This window comes from Eptesicus fuscus, chromosome 3 (assembly GCF_027574615.1).
Source record: "Eptesicus fuscus isolate TK198812 chromosome 3, DD_ASM_mEF_20220401, whole genome shotgun sequence".
In the NCBI taxonomy this organism is placed as follows: Eukaryota; Metazoa; Chordata; class Mammalia; order Chiroptera; family Vespertilionidae; genus Eptesicus; species Eptesicus fuscus.
Genome location: NC_072475.1, coordinates 81,386,345 through 81,405,615, shown reverse-complemented (window position 1 = coordinate 81,405,615; position 19,271 = coordinate 81,386,345). Strand labels below are relative to the sequence as shown.

Here is a 19,271-nt window from a genome sequence, read left to right as displayed (position 1 = left end):
AGGGCAGATGCTGTTTATTTTCTTCTTTCATGTTATCTCACTGTCTGTTCGTTTGTCTGTTTTTGTCTTCCCATTGTATTCCCAGTGCCTAGCAACATTCTGGCCCACAGAAAACCTTCAAAACATGAATTAATTAATGAGCACCTAAAGCCTTGTGCGAATGAAGTGGAGCTGTTGAAAGTGTCTCCAGTTGTTATAACTCTGTGTGCTTGCCCCTCCAGTCCTTTTCCCTTCCTCTTTCTGTGCCGCCATAATGATGCGCATGAATGTCCTGGCTGAGGCTCTAAAGAGTATCAACAATACCAAAAAAAGAGGCAAATGCCAGCTTAGTAGGCAATGCTCCAACGTCACCCTCTGGTTCCTAACTGTAATGATAAAGCATGGTTACATTGGCAAATTTGAAATTATTGATGATCACAGAGTGGAGAGAATTGTTATGAACCTCATGGGCAGGTTAAACAAGTGTGGAGAATTAGCCTGACATTTGGTGTGCAACTCAAAGATCTAGAAAAATGGTGGAACAATCTGCTCCCAGCTGTTAGATAGGCTTCATTGTACTTACAACTTCAGCAGGCATCATGGAGCATGAAGGAGCAAGGTGAAAACACACAGGAGGAAAAATCCTGGGATTCTTTTTAAAATTATTATTTTAAAAACTTTATTGAATGTATTGGGGTGCCATTAGTTAATAAACTTATATAGGTTTCAAGTGTGCAATTCTATAATACATCATCTGTATATTGTATTATGCGTCTCCTTTCATCTCCATTTATCCTCCCTTTACCCTCTTCTACTTTCCCCATCCCCCTTTCCCTCTGGTAATCACCATACTGTTGTCTGTGTCTATGAGTTGTCTTTCTTAATCTCTTCACCATTTCATCCATCCCTCCAACACCCTCCTCTCTAATAGCTGTCAGTTTGTTTTCTGAATCCATGAGTCTGTTTCTATTTTGTTTTATTTGTTTCTTTCATTAGATTCCACATGTAAGTGAAATCATATGGTATTTGTCTTTCTCTGGTTTATTTCACTTAGCATAATACTACTTTCCAGGTTCATCCATGCTGTCACAAAAAGTAAGATCTTCTCCTTCTTCTTCTTCTTCTTCTTCTTCTTCTTCTTCTTCTTCTTCTTCTTCTTCTTCTTCTTCTTCTTCTTCTTCTTCTTTTACTGTCAATTAGTATTCCATTGTGTAAATGTACCAAAGCTTTTTTATCCACTCATCTACTGATGGGCACTTGGGCTGCTTCCAAATGTTGGCCTTTGTAAATAATGCTGCAATGAACATAGAGTGCATATATTCTTTCAAATGAGTGTTTCGGGGGTTTCTTTGAATATATTACCAGAAGTGGAATTGCTGGTAATATATTCTGTCATAAGACAATTCGGTTTTTTATTTATTTTTTTAAGGAAACTCTATACTGTTTTCTACAATGGCTGCACTAATCTGCATTCCCACCAATAGTACATAAGGATTCCCTTTTCTATGTATCCTTGCCAACACTAGTTTGTTGGCTTATTGATGATAGCCATTCTGACAGGTGTGAGGCAATATCTCATTGTGGTTTTAATTTGCATTTCTCTGGTGATTAGTGATGTTGAGCATATTTTTATATGTGTGTATATATATATATTGGCCATCTGTATGTTCTCTTTGGAGAAATGTGCATTCAGGTTCTTTGTCCATTTTTAAAAATTAAATTGTTTGTTTTTTGGTATTGAGTTGTATAAGTTCTTTATAAATTTTGGATATTAACCTCTTATCAGATGTACCATTGGAAAATATGTTCTCCCATTCAGTGGGTTGTCTTTTCATTTTGTTGATGGTTTCCTTTACTATGCAAAATATTTTAGTTTGAGATCGTCCCATTTGTTTATTTTTTCTTTTGTTTCCCTTGCCTGAGGTGACATATCAGAAAAAATATTGCTATGAGAAATGTCTGAGATTTTACTGCCAATATGTTTTCTTCTAGGATTATTATGGTAATAGAGGCCTGGTGCATGAAATTCGTGCATGGGGGGTGTCCCTCAGCCCAGCTTGTACCCTCTCCAATCTGGGACCCCTTGAGGGATGTCTGACTGCCCGTTTAGGCCTGATCTAAACGGGCATTTGGACATCCCTCTCACAATCCAGGACTGCTGGCTTCCAACTGCTCGCCTGCCTGCCTTCCTGATTGCCCCTAACTGCTTCTGCCTGCCAGCCTGATCACCCCCTAACCACTCCCCTGCCAGCCTGATTGATGTCTAACTCCTTCCCTGCCAGCCTGTTTGCTCCCAACTTCCCTCCTCTGCCGGCCTGGTCACCCCTAACTTCCCTTCCCTGCAGGCTTGATCGCCCCCAACTGCCCTCCCTTGCAGACCTGGTCCCTCCCAACTGCCCTCCCCTGCTGGCCATCTTGTAGTGGCCATCTTGTGTCCAATGGGGGCAGGATCTTTGACCTCATGGGGGCAGCCATCTTGTGTGTTGGAGTGATGGGCAATCTGCATATTACTCTTTTATTGGATAGGATAGAGGCCTGGTGCATGGGTGGGGGCCAGCTGGTTTGCCCTTAAGGGTGTCCCAGATCAGGGTGGGGGTTCCCTTGGGGTGAGGGGTGGCCTGGGTGAGGGGCCTGTGGTGGTTTGCAGGCCAGCAACGCCCTCCGGTGACCCAAGCTGAAGCCCTGGTATCTGGAATTTATTTATCTTCTGTAATTGAAACTTTGTAGCCTGGAGCGGAGCCAAGCCTTCTGCTCGCTCCATGGCAGCAGCCATTTCTGTTGGGATTTATTTATCTTCTATAATTGAAACTTTGTAGCCTTAAGCGGAGGCCTGGGCCAGCCAGGGTGGGCAGAAAGCTTGGCTTCCTCCATCACCGGGGAAACCCAAGCCTCCCTCCTGATCTCTCTGTGGCTGCAGCAATCTTGGTTGGGTTAATTTGCATACTCACTCCTGATTGGCTGGTGGGTGTGGCAGAATGATGGTTAATTTGCATATTACTCTTTTATTAGATAGGATTGTAACCTACATTATTTAAGTTTATTTTTGTGTATGGTTTATAAAGGTAGTCTAATTTAATTTTTCATTTTTTTGCACCTATCTGTCCAATTGTTCCAATAGTATTTATTGAATAGACTATCTTTACCCTATTGTACATAGTTGTCACTTTTGTTGAATATTAATTGGCCATAAAAGCATGGATTTATTTCTGGGTTCTCTAGACTGTTCCATCTATATGTCTGTTTTTATGCCAGTTTCTGTGCTGTTTTGATTGCTATGCCCTTGTAGTATGGTTTGATATCAGGTAGTGTGATTCCTTCAACTTGTTCTTCTTTCTCAAGATTACTATGTCTACTCAGGGTCTTTTGTGGTTCCACATGAATTTTTGGGATATTTGTTCTAGTTCTATAAAATATGCCATTGGTATCTTGATAGGAATGGCATTGAATCTATAGACTGTTTTCAGTATTATGGAAATTTTAATGATGTTAACACATTGCGGACCAGTAGTTTTATTGCTAGCTTTACCCAGTGGCCAGATAAGTTTCTAATGATCACAAAAAACGTTTTACATAAATGTTAAAGGCACACTTTAAAGTTAAATGCCCATTGCATTTTGAAGTTATTTATTACATGTTCTTACAAGCTAATATCTTTTTAAAGTATGATACTTTGTAAAACACTGTGTAATATGAAATGAAAATTCTTGTGATCCGTCTGTAATGTGTTAATTCTTCCTATCTATGAATATGGGATATGCTTCCTCTTAGTTGTATCTTTTTAAATTTCTTTCTTTAGTGTCTTACAGTTTTTCAAGTACAGGTCTTTTACATCCTTCGTGTAATTTATTCCTAGGTATTTTGTTCTTTTTGAAGCAATTGTGAATGGGATTGTTTTCTTAGTTTCCTTTTATGATAGTTCATTATTGGTGTATAAAAATTCAATTGATTTCTGGATATTTATTTTGTATCCTGCTACTGTACTGAATTCATTTTTCAGTTGTAGTAGTTTTCTGATGGAATCTTTAGGGTTCTTCATATACAGTATAACAAATAATGACTGTTTTACTCCCTTCTTTCCAATTTAGGTGCCTTTTATATCTTTTTCTTATCTGATTGCCGTGGCTAAGACTTCCAGTACTATCTATATATATAAAAGCCTAAGTGACCATTCCACTGTTCGATCAGTAGCTATGGTGTGCACTGACCACCAGGGGGCAGACACTCAATGCACAGGCATGGAAACATGGAACAGATTGATGAATCTCAGGAGGAAGGGGGAAGGAGAGGGTGGGAAGAGATTAACCAAAGATCTTATATGCATACTAGAGGCCCAGTGCATGGATTTGTGCACCAGTGGGGTCCCTCAGTCTGGCCTGCAGGGATTGGGCCGAAACTGGCAGTCCGACATCCCCCAAGGGGTCCCGTATTGTGAGAGGAGACAGGGCAGGCCAAGGGACCCCACTGGTGCACCAGGCCTCTAGTGTTGAATGAGAGTGGTGAAAGAGGACATCCCTGTCATTTTCATAATCTTAAGGGAAACACTTTTAGTTTTTGCCCATTGAATATGATGCTGACTGTGGATTTATCATACATGGCCTTAATTACATTGAGGTATGTTCCCTCTAATGCCACTTGCTGAGAGTTTTTATCATAAATGGGTATTGGATTTTATCAAATGCTTTTTCTGCATGTATTGATATGATCATGTGATTTTTATCCTTCATTTTGTTTATTTCATGTATCATGTTTATTGATTTACAGATATTATACCAGCCTTGCATCCCCAGAATAAATCCCACTTGATCATGGTATATTATGTTATTAATGTATTGCTGGATTTGGTTTGCTAATATTTTTTTGAGGATTTTAGTATCTATGTTCATCAGGAATATTGGTTTTTAATTTCTTTTTCTTTGTAGTGTCCTTGTCTGGTTTTGGAATTAGGATAATGTTGGCCTTGTAAAATGAGCTTGGGAGTCTTCCCTCCTCTTGACTTTGTGGAATAGTTTTGAGAAGGATAGGTGTTAATTCTTCTTTGAATATTTGGTAAAATTCACCTGTGAAGCCATTTGGTCTAGGACTTTTGTTTGGAGACTTTTTAAATTGCTGCTTCAATACAGTTAGTTGCAGTTGGTCTATTCAGAATTCTGATTCTTTCTGATTCAGTTTTGGAAGATTGTATGTTTGTGGGAATTTATCCATTTCATCCAGATTGTCCAATTGTTATTCACAATATTTTCTTACAATCCATTGTATTTCTGTGGAGTCAGTTGTTAGTTCTACTCTTTTATTTATGATTTTATTTATTTGTGTCTGCTCTCTTTTTTTTTGTTAATGAGTCTGGTTAAAGGTTTGTCAATCTTTTTGATTTTTTCAGAGAACCAGGTATTGTTTTCATTGCTCTTTTGTATTGTTTTTTAAGACTCTATTTCATTTATTTCTGCTGTGGTGTTTATTATTTCTTTTCTTTTACTCACTTTGGGCTTTGTTTGCTGTTCTTTTTCTAGTTCCTTTAAATGTAGATTAGATTGTTTATTTGAGATTTTTCTAGTTTCTTGAGGTAGACTTGTAATGCTATGAATTTCCCTCTTAGGAGTTTTGCTGTGTCCCATAGATTTTGGGTTGTTCTGTTCTCATTTTTATTTATGTCAATGTACTTTTTGATTTATTCCTTAATATTATTGTTAACCCAATAATTGTTTATTAACATGTTATTTAGTCTTCATGTCTTTGTGTATTTTCAGTTCTTCTCTTGTGATTGATTTCTAGTTTTACACCATATGGTCAGAGAATATGCTTGATATAATTTAAATCTTCTTAAATTTATTGAGACTTCTTTTGTTTCCTAACAGGTGGTCTATCATAGAAAGTGTTTTATGTGCACTTTAAAAGAATGTATATTCTGCTGCTTTGGGATGAAATGCTCTGAAGTTATCAATTAAATCCATTGTGTGTGTCATTTAAGGCTGCTATTTACTTGTTAATTTTCTGTCTGGAAGATTTACTTATCAGTGTCAATGGGGTGTTAAAAATCCTCTGCTATGATTGTATTACTGTCTATATCTCCCTTTTTGCCTGTTAAGATTTGCTTTATATATTTAGGTGCTCCTATGTTGGGTGCTTAAATGTTTACAAGGGATATATTCTTTTGTTGGATTGCTCCCTTTATCATTATATAGTGTCCTTCTTTGTCTCTTAACTATAGCTTTTGTTTAAAGTCTAGTTTGTCAGATACACCAGGTGTACCAGTTAATAATGCAGATTTTGTGATCAAAGAAAACACGATAATTTCAAGAGAAACATCAAAAGTGCTTTATCCAAAGTAATGTCCATCGCTAGCTTCACATTTACCCCATCTTTCAGGTAATTTGTGGATACCGTCCCAATAGAACTTTTCTTGTTTTGAGGCAAACCATTCAGAGACCCAATTTTCCATTTCTTCGTACGTTTTGAAGTGCTGCTCAGAAAGTACGTGTGCCATAGATCGGAATAAGTGGTAATCTGAAGGGGCAAAGTCTGGTGAATACAGTGAATGGGTTAATACTTCCCAGGCAAGATCTTTTAACGTGTCTTTAACTGGTTTTGAAGTGTGTGATGGTGCGTCATCATGAAGCAAAATTACTTTGCCGTGTCTTCTGGCACATTCTGGTTGTTTTATGATCAAAGCGTGGTTCAAATTGACCTGGACGTTCTTTATCTTTCACATTGAAATCATCACTTTTAAAGCATTTAAATCAGTGTTCACAAGTATCTTGAGATGGAGCATGTTCACCATAAGCTTCCCAAAGTATACGATAACTCTCAGCAGCACTTTTCTTCAAAATAAAGTAATGAATTAAAACTTCCCACAAATGCTCTTTTTTTGGCACGAAATTTGACATTTTTAAGCGTAAAAATATCTATGATGTTAACACCTTCAGAAAATGTGACATATGAAGTTTTGAAGCTTACTGTCAATACAACAAAATAGCATACATATCAAATCCCATATATATCAACATATGTGTAACTCCATCTAGTGGAAAAAATCCACATTATTAACCAGTACACCTGATAAATACTGCTACCCCAGCTTCTTTTTATTTCCATTTGTATGAAATGGTTTTTTAATCCTTACTTTTAATCTGTGTGTATCTTATGTCTGAGATGGGTCTCTTGTAGACTGCATATATATGGATGTTGTTTTCTCATCCATTCAGCTACCCTATGTCTTTTGATTGGTGCAATTAAGCCATTTACATTTAAGGTGATTGTTACATTTAAGGTACATATCTATTGCCATTTTATTCTTTTAACTATTCTCCTCCTCCTCCTCCTCCTCCTCCTCCTCCTTCTCCTCCTCCTAATTCCAGAAGGCCCTTTAACATTTCATGTAATACTGCTTTGGTGGTAACAAACTGCTTTAGCTTTTTCTTCTTTGGGAAGCTATTTATTTTTTCTTCAATTTTAAATAATATCCTTGCCAGGTAAAGTAGTATTCATTGTGGATCCTTGATTTTCATCATTTAGAATATTTTATGCTAATCCCTTCTGGCCTGAAATGTTTCTGTTGAGAAATCAGCTGTCAGTCTTATGAAAGCTTTTTTGTAGGTAACTAACTGCTTTCTCTTGCTGCTTTTAATATTTTCTCTTTGTCTTTAACCTTTGCCATTTAAATTGCGATCAGTCTTGGTGTGGGCCTCTTTGGGTTCATCTTATTTGGGACTCTCTTGCTTCCTGAACTTGTTTCTTTTTCCTTCACCAGGTTAGGGAAGTTTTTGGTCATTATATCTCCCAATAGGTTCTTGATCCCTTGCTCTCTTTCTTCTTTTTCTGGTATCCCTATGATATGGATGTTGTTATACTTCATGTTATTCCAATAGTCCCTTAAACTATCCTCATTTTAAAAAAAATATATTTTATTGATTTTTTTATAGAGAGGAAGGGAAAGGAATAGAGAGTTAGAAACATCGATGAGAGAGAAACATCAATCAGCTGCCTCCTGCACATCTCCTACTGGGAATGTGCCCGCAACCAAAGTACATGCCCTTGACCAGAATCGAACCTGGGACCTTTCAGTCCGCAGGCCGACGCTCTATCCACTGAGCCAAACCAGTTAGGGCAAACTTTCCTCATTTTTAAAAATTCTCTTTTCATTTTACTGTTTTGATTGGGTATTTTCTGCTACCTTTTCTTCCAAATCACTGATTTGATCCTCTGGTTAATCTAACCTACTGTTTATTCCTACAAGTGTATTCATTTTAGATATTGTATTCTTCACTTCTTACTGGTTCTTTTTTATAGTTTCTATGTCCTTTTTATGTTTGCTATCTCTTTGTTGAAATTCTCACTAAGTTCCTTAGGCATCCTTATATATATTTTTGAACTCTATAGCTGGTAAATTTCTTGCCTTTGTTTCATTTAGCTCTTTTTCTGGAGATTTCTCCTGTTCTTTCATTTGGGCAACTATCTTTGTCATCCCATTTGGCTGCCTCTTTGTTTTTGTCTCTATGTATTAGGTAAATCTACTATGACTTCCACTCTTCGTAGGGTGGTCTTATGTAGTAGGTGTCCTCTGGTGCAGTCTCCTTGATCACCTGATCTGGGTGGTCCAGGAATATCCCTTGTATGGATTCTGTGGATCCTCCTGTTGTAATTGTCTTGCTTGCTATTGGCCCATTCATGTGTGAGGTCGATCCTCAGACTGACTGACTGTGAGGATCAACCCTGACCGCAGTATATGAGCTGCTGTGCAGGTGCTGATCACACAAAGCTGAATTTGACTCAGCAGGGTCTGCCAAGATCTTCCTTTGGATATGCCCCTGTGAAGCTAAATGGATCCTGTTGTGATGTTTTTTTGAAGCTGGCCACCGGTTGTGTTATTTTAGGTCCTCTTGTTAGGGCCAATGTCAGACTCTGTCTGTGACTATCCCTGGGCAACCTGTTTAAGCTACAAAGTGATCCACAATTTGTGGCTGCCTCTGTTGTTCCTGAGTGTGCATGGAAAGGACCACACTGCAAACTAAGGCTTGCTTTACCAGCACTGGGCCAGGGGTAGGTCAGCAAAAATCCCAAGATACCTCAAGATCCTCCACCTGCCTCCACCTGTTGGCTGTCTGATAGGCTCAATCACTGAAACAGTCTCTGGTTGTACTCAAGTTGTATGAGATAGGTTCTCAGTGAATCACCAGGTAGGGGCAAATGGTGTTCACCAGATCTGTATGGGTTCAACTCAGTGTCACTGCTGTGTCTGAGGCCACTTGGCAATGTCCCAGGATATATCAAGTCCAGCTGACACCCACTGGGTGCTTACAGACATTTGTGGTGGGACAGGAGTCTCAAGGCATCATCAGGGTGAGGCCAGCAGAGCTTATCACAATGAATTAGACCAATATTTGGCTGCATAAAAGACAGGCACTGCACCGATTAGGAGTGGGAGGGACTCACAATTCAGACCATCCAAGATCCTGCCAGAAGCCCAAACTCAACAGGGCTATCAGGAGACAGGGCAGTGGGCGTGTGGATCTCCTGTGCAGGGGAAGTGCCGATCAGGCTTGGGGGAAGGTGGAAGGACTGGCCTTGTTCCAGAGCCACACAACATAGTCTGTTCTGGATTCTGCCCAGATTTTGGCAGGACAGGGCCATCAGGAGCCCAGAGGATGGGGCCAAAGGATCTTCTGTGAGCAGGAGGCACCAATCTGTTTCACAGGAAAGTGGGAGGAATGACCCCCAGCCCAAAGTAACACCACTCAGTCACTGACACCCCCTGAGTGTGCCCAGACCTCTACATCCCTACCCAGACAGCTGACTCAGCAGGATATGAGCTTCACATGTGGAGTAATATGGAGTCCAGAGGGTGGGACTGTTGCATCCCCCCAGGCTGATCCTATAAGAAGGTGAGTGTTCCACCGAAGAAATATGACGTTTGTGGTATAGGAGATTGAGCACAGAGGTCCCAGTGGCTGTCCCCTCAGCTCTCTTCCCAGAGCCACAAACTGCAGTCTCTACTCACATTACTCCAATTCACTTTGTCTTTCCTTTTAGGGAGCCCATGGAGAGTGACAGCAAATGAGATTTTGTGCATAGCCCCTTTAGGAGGGTGCCTATGTCCCTAACAGACTCCTGTGTCTCCTTGGCATACAGAATCCCCAACTGATTTTCACAGCCAGATATTATGTGGGTGCCTCTTCCCAACCCAGGTGATCTGGCTGGGAGCCTGGAATGGGGTTAAGACCCCTCACCTTGAAGCTGAGATATTACTCCGCATCTCAGCCGCTGGGGGCAGGGCAAGGCCTTTTTGTGTCTCTGCCCCTCTTACCAATGTGGATGTGACTTCTTCTATAAATCCTTGTTTTTAAGACTTCTCTACAGCTAGTCTCTATTTGGATATTCAGGTTGATTGTTCTATATTTTAGTTGTAATTCCAGTTTGGTACTGGGCGGAGGTGAGTGTAACATCCACTTAGTTCACCGCCATCTTGGATCTCTATCCTGGGGTTCTTTTTCTAGGGCTTTGATATATACATGCATATAAAATGCCTCAATGAAAAAAAAAAAAAAAGAATGTTTCAAATTGTGAAAATTTTCTCTGAGCCTGGTATTTGCCGACCTTTGCTGCAAGGCCTCAGCAATTTATGCTCCCCAAGTGCTCACTTAGAGACATGCCCACATAAAGCTTTGTTTTGCTGTCTCAAAATTATACTTGGCAAATCATGGTCTGGAGATTCTTTGTGAACACTTTGTAAGAAAGGGCTCTTTGTGGAAATAAAAGTGCCCAACTGAGGTAGTATACATGTTAGTCGATGTTTATTAGTTTTTGGCAGTGAATAATTGTCATGTCTGAGATGTGTTCTTACACCTAAATGAATATGCCAAATGATGTGAGGGAATCATATTTCTTATTTTACTTTGTTTTACTTAGCATAATTTACTTTTAGCCAGGAGGAGAGCTATTGAAGTGTAGTCTAAACACCAATAAGGTGGGGCTCTGGTTTCACAGAAATCCATGTTCAAGCTGGAAAACACCTCAAAAGGTTCTAGAGCCAAATCCAGCCCAGTGCCTGGGTTTATTGGAACAAAGCCACACCCTTCCATTTACTCATTGATCACTGCTTTTGCCCCACAGTCACATAGTTGAGTAGCTGGGCAGAGACCATTATAGTATAGTGACTATGCCAGAAATGACCTGTTTACTTAAACTCAATTCAATGGTATATATATAAATAATTGAAATTCTATCTGTATACTTTTCCAAATATTTAAAATTATTTTTGCTGACATTTTAAAGTAATATATATATTGAAGTGTAGTCTAAACACCAATAAGGTTGGTTTTAGCTCTCCTCCTGGCTAAAAGTAAATTAAGCTAAGTAAAACAAAGTAAAATAAGAAACATGATTCCCTCACATCATTTGGCATATTCATTTAAAGTAATATATTGCTTTAAAATGTCAGCAAAAATAATTTTAAATATTTGGAAAAGTATACAGATAGCATTTAGATGTTGGCAAACAACAACAACAACACAAAAAAACTATTAAGAAATAAAGTGCCAAATATGCTTTGTTGAAAAAATGGTTTAATGATTATTTTGTTTGAGAGAAAAAAGTGAAGAGAATGACTTGAACTTTGGTGAAGAAAAATAATGTAAAATAGAAGACATTTTTGTAGAGGTGTCATAAAAATTAGGAAGACAGATACAAATGATACTTGTTCTTAAAGTTCTACACATCAAAGAGTGCAAGCAGCATTGCAGTGTCATTATTCAGTCTGACACTAGCTGGTACTAAAATGAATAGACACAAATGAGTTTATTTATTTTCAAGTTCTTTTAAATATTGAATCAGAAAATTAAATCTGATTTATAAAATGTCTTGCTTTTGCAGAAACAACCCTACACAAATACGAATCATGGTTATTATTGGAACTCTTTTTGCATTGTGTATGAATGTTTAGTTATATGTTTGCAGGGCAAATTGAGGAACCTGGGAAGTGTTCTAAAGAGCCCTGGGAGTATGAATGTGGTATTCACACAGGGAAAAGAGAATTCTAGTCTTACTCATAGTATAGAAATGAAAATAGGGCTAAGGTGGGCAACAGATGGTCCTAAATTCAGTGAATCCTATGTAGTGCTGGGAAAGAAAAGCTCTAAGGTCTCGAAGCCTATCATTACTGGAGTAGAGTTCATCACATGCTTTGATATGATAGACTTTGAAACTAGGTACTAGCTGAGGGTTAAACCTGGCCCTTTATTGCTTAACTTCAGGAGAAACTGTGTGGCAGGCATTGGGGTGAGACTGTCAGCAGGGGACTGGCAGCACTGCAGTCCCTTTGTTAAAAGGAAGTTCCTAGTATTAGACCCATTGTTGCTGAGGTCCCAAGCAGTATCACTGAATCATAGTTCCTCCATTTATTCAAAATAAAAGTTTTGAGTGATCAATGTTTGCTGGGTAACAGCTAAGATCTGACCCAAAAGTAGTAAATGCATAATTTCTGCCCTTAAGAAGCGCACCTCAACTGTTCAGTGGTGTGTATGGTGTGTTGTCATTGTTTATAGATAGAACTTTATAGATAAAGTTCTACCATGTGTAGAACTCTAAGAACAAGTATCATTTGTATCTGGACACCTTGGAAAGATAGTTCTTCAAATAAGGGGTCATTGACCCACAGTTTCCACAAAGTAGAAATTAAGGGGAGGGGAAGAAGGGATTCAAATGAATGTGAGTTGCTTCCAGGTAGAGTGAGTCAGGGTGGAGTTAGTGGACACCCAAGGAGGGAACTTAGGAAGGAAGGGGAAGGATGTCACTGAAGTCAGAGCAGGTCCTCAAGGGGAAGGTCATCGTAGGTCTCGTGGATAGAGAGTATAACTTTAATTATATGGTATTGAGGCAATTGTGTAATAGCTTGTGAGAACTGGAGGGGACCTGATCTGTCATCTAATTAGCCCACTCCCCTTTCAACTCAACAAAGAGAAGCCTAGAGGGTGGACTGACTTGCTTTAGTTGAAATACACTTAGCTTTTTCTTTTTAAAAAAATAGAAATATGCAATGAACACATTGTGTCTAAATCCACACACTGCTTTTCAGTGATCTTGTCTAAGTGTTCTGCTGACTACTTGACACTGGTCACTCTTTTCTATTTAAAATTTCTGGTGCTTTTGGTGGCACCACATCCTCCTGGTTTTTCTCCCATTCCTCTGACCAGTCTTTCTCAGCCTCCTTTTTAAGTTCTCTTATTAAACTAATTCTCTACATCCTGCTCCCTGGGGTTTTGTCTATCGTGTGTGTGTGTGTGTGTGTGTGTGTGTGTGTGTGTGTGTGTGTGTGTTAATCCTCACCCAAGAATATTTTTTCATTGATTTTTAGAGAGAGTGGAGAGGGGGAAGAGACACAGAGAGAGGAACATACATGGTTGCCCCATGAGAGAAACACATCAATTGGTTGCCTCCTGCAGGCACCCCAACTGGGGCTGGGGATCGAGCTTGCAAATGAAGTACATGCCCTTGACCAGAATTGAACCCAGGATCCTTCAGTCTGAGGGCCAATACTCTATCCACTGAGCCGAACTGGCTAGGGCTTGTCCATCTTTTTTTACTTTTACAATCCCCATGCATTTTCTGAGCAATCCAATCTAATTGGCCATGACTTTACTGTCTGTAAATTGATAATTCCTAAACATACATATCAAGCTAAGATCTATCTCCTGGATTCTGGACCCTCATTCCATCATCATGCTGAATGTCTCCACTCAGCTGTTCCATGTGAGCCTTAAACTCAATAAACACAAAACTAAAGTTATCATCATTTCACCACACACTTACCCTGTGCCCCCAAATCTCTTCCTCTTCTGTTTCCTATTTTCCTTGGCACCATAACCTTTGGCTCCTCAAACCACAAATGCAAGTTCCATCTTTGATTTGTCCCTCATCTTCTGTTGAACATTTTTTTACCTCTGTAATTTATTTCCTCACTATCCTTCAAGCTGCTAGGCTGAAGGCCCATCCTTTCCAGATCATCATTCTGCAAAAAACAAATTGGCCTCTTTGCCATCATTCTTGCCTACCCCTAGCCACTATCCACAGGACTGAGGGGAATTCTACTGAAGGAGAAAGCCTAATCCTATCATTTTTCTGCTAAGTAATTCTTTGAAGGCTTTCCATCACCTGGAGGGTCAAGTCCAAAATCCCTAGCATGGCAGAAGGTCCTTTCAACACTTTTATGCCAGAAAAGTGTTGAAAGCATTGTCCACTCTGACTTCCTGGCTATGCCCTGCTTTGCTGGTGCCGTGTCAACAACCTCACTGGCATTTTCAAGGGGAGCTGTCATCTGAAGGCGGCATGTGATGGAAAATTCTGTTATGTTCCTTTGCTAGAAATTATTTTATGACCACTAGAGGGGAAAAATTTAAAAAATGTGACGTATCAAGTTTTGGTAATAATATAAAGAAATGGGAATTCAAGCATTGCTGGTGGTCCTTTGGGTAACTTAGCAATAACTAGTAAACTCATATATGTATATATCCTTCAACCAGTAATTGATGCTTCCAAGTCTATACTCCAAAGAAACTAGAGCACACATACACGTGAAGAACTGTTTGAAAATAATTATTACATCTGTGTGCAATAGCAAAAACATGGAAATATCTTGAATGTTCAACCAGAGAAGAGAAAGATGGGGGCAAAGTCATTTAGTGGAATACCATACAGCAGTTAAAATGAATCTACTGGAAGTTGCCAGAATCAACATGGGTATATATAAAAAACATAGTGTTCTGCAAGCAAAGCAAGTTGCAGAATAATAAAGTGTGACATCATTTATAAAATTAAAAACATGCAAAAATAATAAATATTTTTAACACATATGGTAAATCTATTATGGTATGCAGGGAATATAAACACTGACTTCCCAGAGGTGTTGGAAAGGAGGAGAATGAGATTATGGAAAAGTATCTGCAATGTTTTATTTAAAATAAACTACAATTCAGAGGCTTAATGACTTTGCCAAATTGTACCAACTAGCCAGGCTTCTAGTGGTATAAAGAGTAGGAATAGATAGTAAAAGTTGGGATTTAAATATTAAAAAGTAAAAGTGTGTTTTTGGCAAGTGTAAGTATCAAAATAAACCCAATGCCTTGCGTAATTGTGGGTGGATACATAAACGATTTTTTTGTTTTGGCCAATTCATAAAAACTCTCTCTTCTATCAGGAGAGTGTTGAAAGCATTGTCCATTCTGACTTCCTGGATATGCCCTACTTTGCTGGTGCCATGTAAACAACCTCACTGGCATTTTCAAGGGGAGCTGTCATCTGAAGGCAGCATGCGATGGAAAATTCTGTTATGTTCCTTTGCTAGTTCAGTCCCTTTTTTACCTGACCTTTAACTGTGTAATTTGTCATGTTTCCATCCTTTTGACACTATCTCTTATTTCCCTAAGTGATTGCATCCACACTTAAATCTCAAGTTCAAATAGCTAATTTGAGCTCTAGCTATGAAATACCCAACTGCTCACTCAACATCCCAGTGGACATCTCATGGACAACTCCGAGTCCAAATGTGATACTGAATTCATTATCTTTCCACTCACTTCCCCAAGCATATTCCTGCTATGTTTTCTTCCCCAGGATACAGTTTCGCCATCCACCCAACTGTACCTTCCAGAAACCTGGGAGTTATTATTGACATTCCCTCTCTCTTTATATCCAATCCATCACTAAGTTCTGTTGATTCTACCTTATAAACCTATCTCAGATATATTGGCTTTTCTACAAATTCATTACTGCCTTTAGTTTTCCTGGCTTTTGATGGCCTCCTTATAGGTGTCAGCCACCCCCACCCACCCATCCATATTTTATCAGCCTCCACCCCACTAAGCTATTTTCTATTCTATTTCCAGAATGACCTTTTAAAAATGTAAATCTGAATGTATCCCCCTGTCTTAAACATATCCTTAGTTCTTCATTGTTCTGGGGGTCCATCTAGAATCCTTCATAAGCTCTACGGAACGTGGTCTTTCCCCATCTTGGAAGCCTCATCCTATTGCAATCTTCTATTCTACTCTACACCAGCTTCCAGCCACACTGCATCCCTTTTAATTCCTCAAATGCATCCAGCTCCTTTCCAGTTCACAGTGATGTCTCCTTCTCTTTCCTTTGCCTGTAAAACTGACTCCTAAGCTACTGCTTCCCAATCCTTCCATCTAAGACATGACTCTTCATTCTTTAGCTCTCAACTCAATCATTACGTTAGGGAAGTCTTCTGTGACCACCTTAGGTTGGATTATCTGTAATACCCAACTCTGCAATTGTTGATAGCATTTAACCAATGAAACACTCAATTGCATAATTGTCTTCTTGTCCCACTAGACAGTAAGTTTTACAAGGGCAGGACAATGCGTGCTGTTCACTGCTGTCCCCAGCGACTAGCTCAGTGCACTCCAAGTGGTGCCTGAGTGAAAGGCTGGGCTTCTGGAATGGCTGCAGAGAAGGAGCTACAGTCATGCACAACATTTGGAAATCAGCCCTTTTCATTAATCCAGAAGAAAAAATCTGAGATAATAATTTGAAAAAATTTTAAACTTCTGAGGAATTGTATATGTAGATACATCTTCATTCTGTATTAGTTTTCCTAAGCCAATGTGTGATTCCTTGAAAACTGATCAAAGCCCTGTGCATGTTAGATACAGGTTTGGTTTCAGGGCCTGTGGAGCTTGTGCTTGGGAATGCCGCATTAGAACACTTTTTAGGATGACCCTTCAAATAGCTCATAGCCAAGCAGCATTATTTGTGGGTTGGTGAGTAAAAAGAACTGATTTTTTTCTCATGAATTGAGTGAATTCTTGTCTTTGGAATTGAAGGAAAATGGATTTTGGATTCAGATCTGCATCAGGATCTCAATTTTTTTTTTCATTTAAACAATGTTTTTTTAGCTAAACTTTTTAACTGCTGCAGGCTTCAGTTTCTTCATTTATGGAACTGAATCTGTTTCTCCTTCAAGTGAACATTTACAGAAAAGCCATAGACTTATTGACATAACATTTATCAGGCTCTGAGCACAGTGCTTGCTGCCGATAGAGACCCAATGAGTTTCAGCTCTTTTCACTTTCCTTCTAACTGAAACTAGTCCAGTTGTCTTTGAATTGAGAGCCAGAGCCCCAGACTTTTGACACTTAACAAACCTCCCTTTACTAGAGCTCAGTCTTGAAAACTACTTGGATAGACTGAATAAAAGATTGTATGATCATAGTACACATCATTCAAGGTGCCTGTATACATCTGGACAAAACTGATAATGAAGCAAGGATAAAAGAGGAACTCCCATAAGTGGAAGACTTTTGGCAATATACTACCTCATTGAAAGAAAGGAATAAAGCAAAGTCTGTCTTATCAGGGCTGGAAGCTATTCCGTCATAACCTTCCTAGAATATGGTGGTAGATGTGTTCTGAAGAGTAGCTGCAAGAAGGATAAACATGGCCGTGTGCCCCTGGATCTGGGTGAGGCTGGGTCCCGGGCCCGGGTGAGGCCGTGCACCCCTGGGTCTGGGAGAGGCCACGCGCCCCTGGGTCCGGGTGAGGCCATGCGCCCATGGGTCTGGGTGAAGCTGAATCCTGGGTCCGGGCGAGGCCGTGTGCCCCTGGATTCGGGTGAGGCTGGGTCCCAGGTCCGGGTGAGGCTGTGTGCCCCTGGGTCTGGGAGAGGCCACTTGCCCCTTGGTCCGGGTGAGGCCATGTGACCCTGGGTCCGGGTGAGGCCACGTGACCCTGGGTCTGGGTGAAGCTAGATCCCCGGTCTGGGTGAGGCCGTGTGCCCCTGGATCCGGGTGAGGCTGGGTCCCGGGTCCGGGTGAGGCCGCGCGCACCTAGGTCAGGGTGAGGCCACGCGCCCCTGGGTCTGGGAGAGGCCATGCGCCCCTGGGTCCAGGTGAGGCCTCGCGCCCCTGGGTACGGGTGAAGCCGGATCCTGGGTCCGGGTGAGGCCGTGTGCCCCTGGATCCGGGTGAGGCTGGGTCCCGGGCCCGGGTGAGGCCACGCGCCCCCTGGGTCTGGGTGAGGCCACGTGCCCCTGAGTCCAGGTGAAGCCGTGCCCCTGGGTCCAGCCGAGACCAAACCAGAGTGAGTCGGACCTCCGTTACCACCATTTGTCCACCATCCAGAGCTGAGGGGTCAGTGCTGACATGTACACATAAGGAACTGGTGGACATTGAAATTGGGTCTCTAAAGAACTGTTGGTCCAGAAAGAAACTCACTACAGACTGATTCATTTGCCTGTCAGCATAACTATTATTGCTCGTCTCACATTCAGTTCTTATAAGTATACCTCTAGTGACACATGATCTCGCTCATCTAGGGGAAATGATGAACAACATAGACTGATGAACAAGAACAGAACCAGAAACAAGGAGGCATCGATCGGACTATTGGGCCTCAGAGGGAGGATAGGGGAGGGTGGGGGGAGGGGGGAGAGATCAACCAAAGGACTTGTGTGCATGCATATGAGCCTATCCAATGGTTAAGTTCAACAGGGGGTTGGGGCATCCGTGGGGAGGGGTGTGGGATGGGAATGGGGGGATGAGGACAAATATGTGACACCTTAATCAATAAAGAAATTAAAAAATAATAATAATAATTAAAAAAAAGAAAAAGAAGGATAAACATGTATCTCCTTGCATTGGAGAGTGATTCATCCACCCCTCAGCTCACTCACCTCACAAATGTTTGAGTGCTCAGGTTATGTCAGGCACTGTGTCAGCAGCATAAGTCCATCAGTAAACAAGACACAGTTCTGCTCTGGTGGAGGGAGGGGAGGAAAGGGAGTGGGGGATAATAATCAAATATAATTTATGTCAGGTGGAGATAAATGCAATAGCACATAAAAAGGATAAGGGGATAGTGTGTGTGTGTGTGTGTGTGTGTGTGTGTGTGTGTGTACATACGTACATACGTGTGTACACTGTTTTTATACAAGGTGGTCTACAAAAGTCTCTTAAAGAGAAATTTCAACATAGACCTGACTGTAGTCAGGAAGCAAGTCTTGTGGGTCCCTGAGAGAATGGTTTCCAAAGAGAGGTGACAGCAAGCATGAAGGTGCTAGGCAGCATAATGAGTGTGTCTGAAGAAAGGCAAGGGAGCTGGAGCAGTAAGAGCACAGCAAGCTAGGGGGAGAAGATGTGGGGGGGAGCAACATACCCTACTGAGATTTTGTCTTTGAATCCAAGAGAGATGGGAAGCCATGAGGAAGTTTTGAGCATGATCTCATTTACCATTTAATAGGATCACTCTGGCTGCCATGGGAGAAGAGACTGTTGGAGGGCATGGACAGA

General features: G+C 40.6%; 1 pseudogene; it reads left to right on the top strand.

Moving 5' to 3' along the window:
• The first annotated feature begins 250 nt into the window (after positions 1–250).
• Positions 251–632, top strand: LOC103302608 (40S ribosomal protein S15a-like; annotated as a pseudogene).
• Positions 633–19,271: the final 18,639 nt, after the last annotated feature.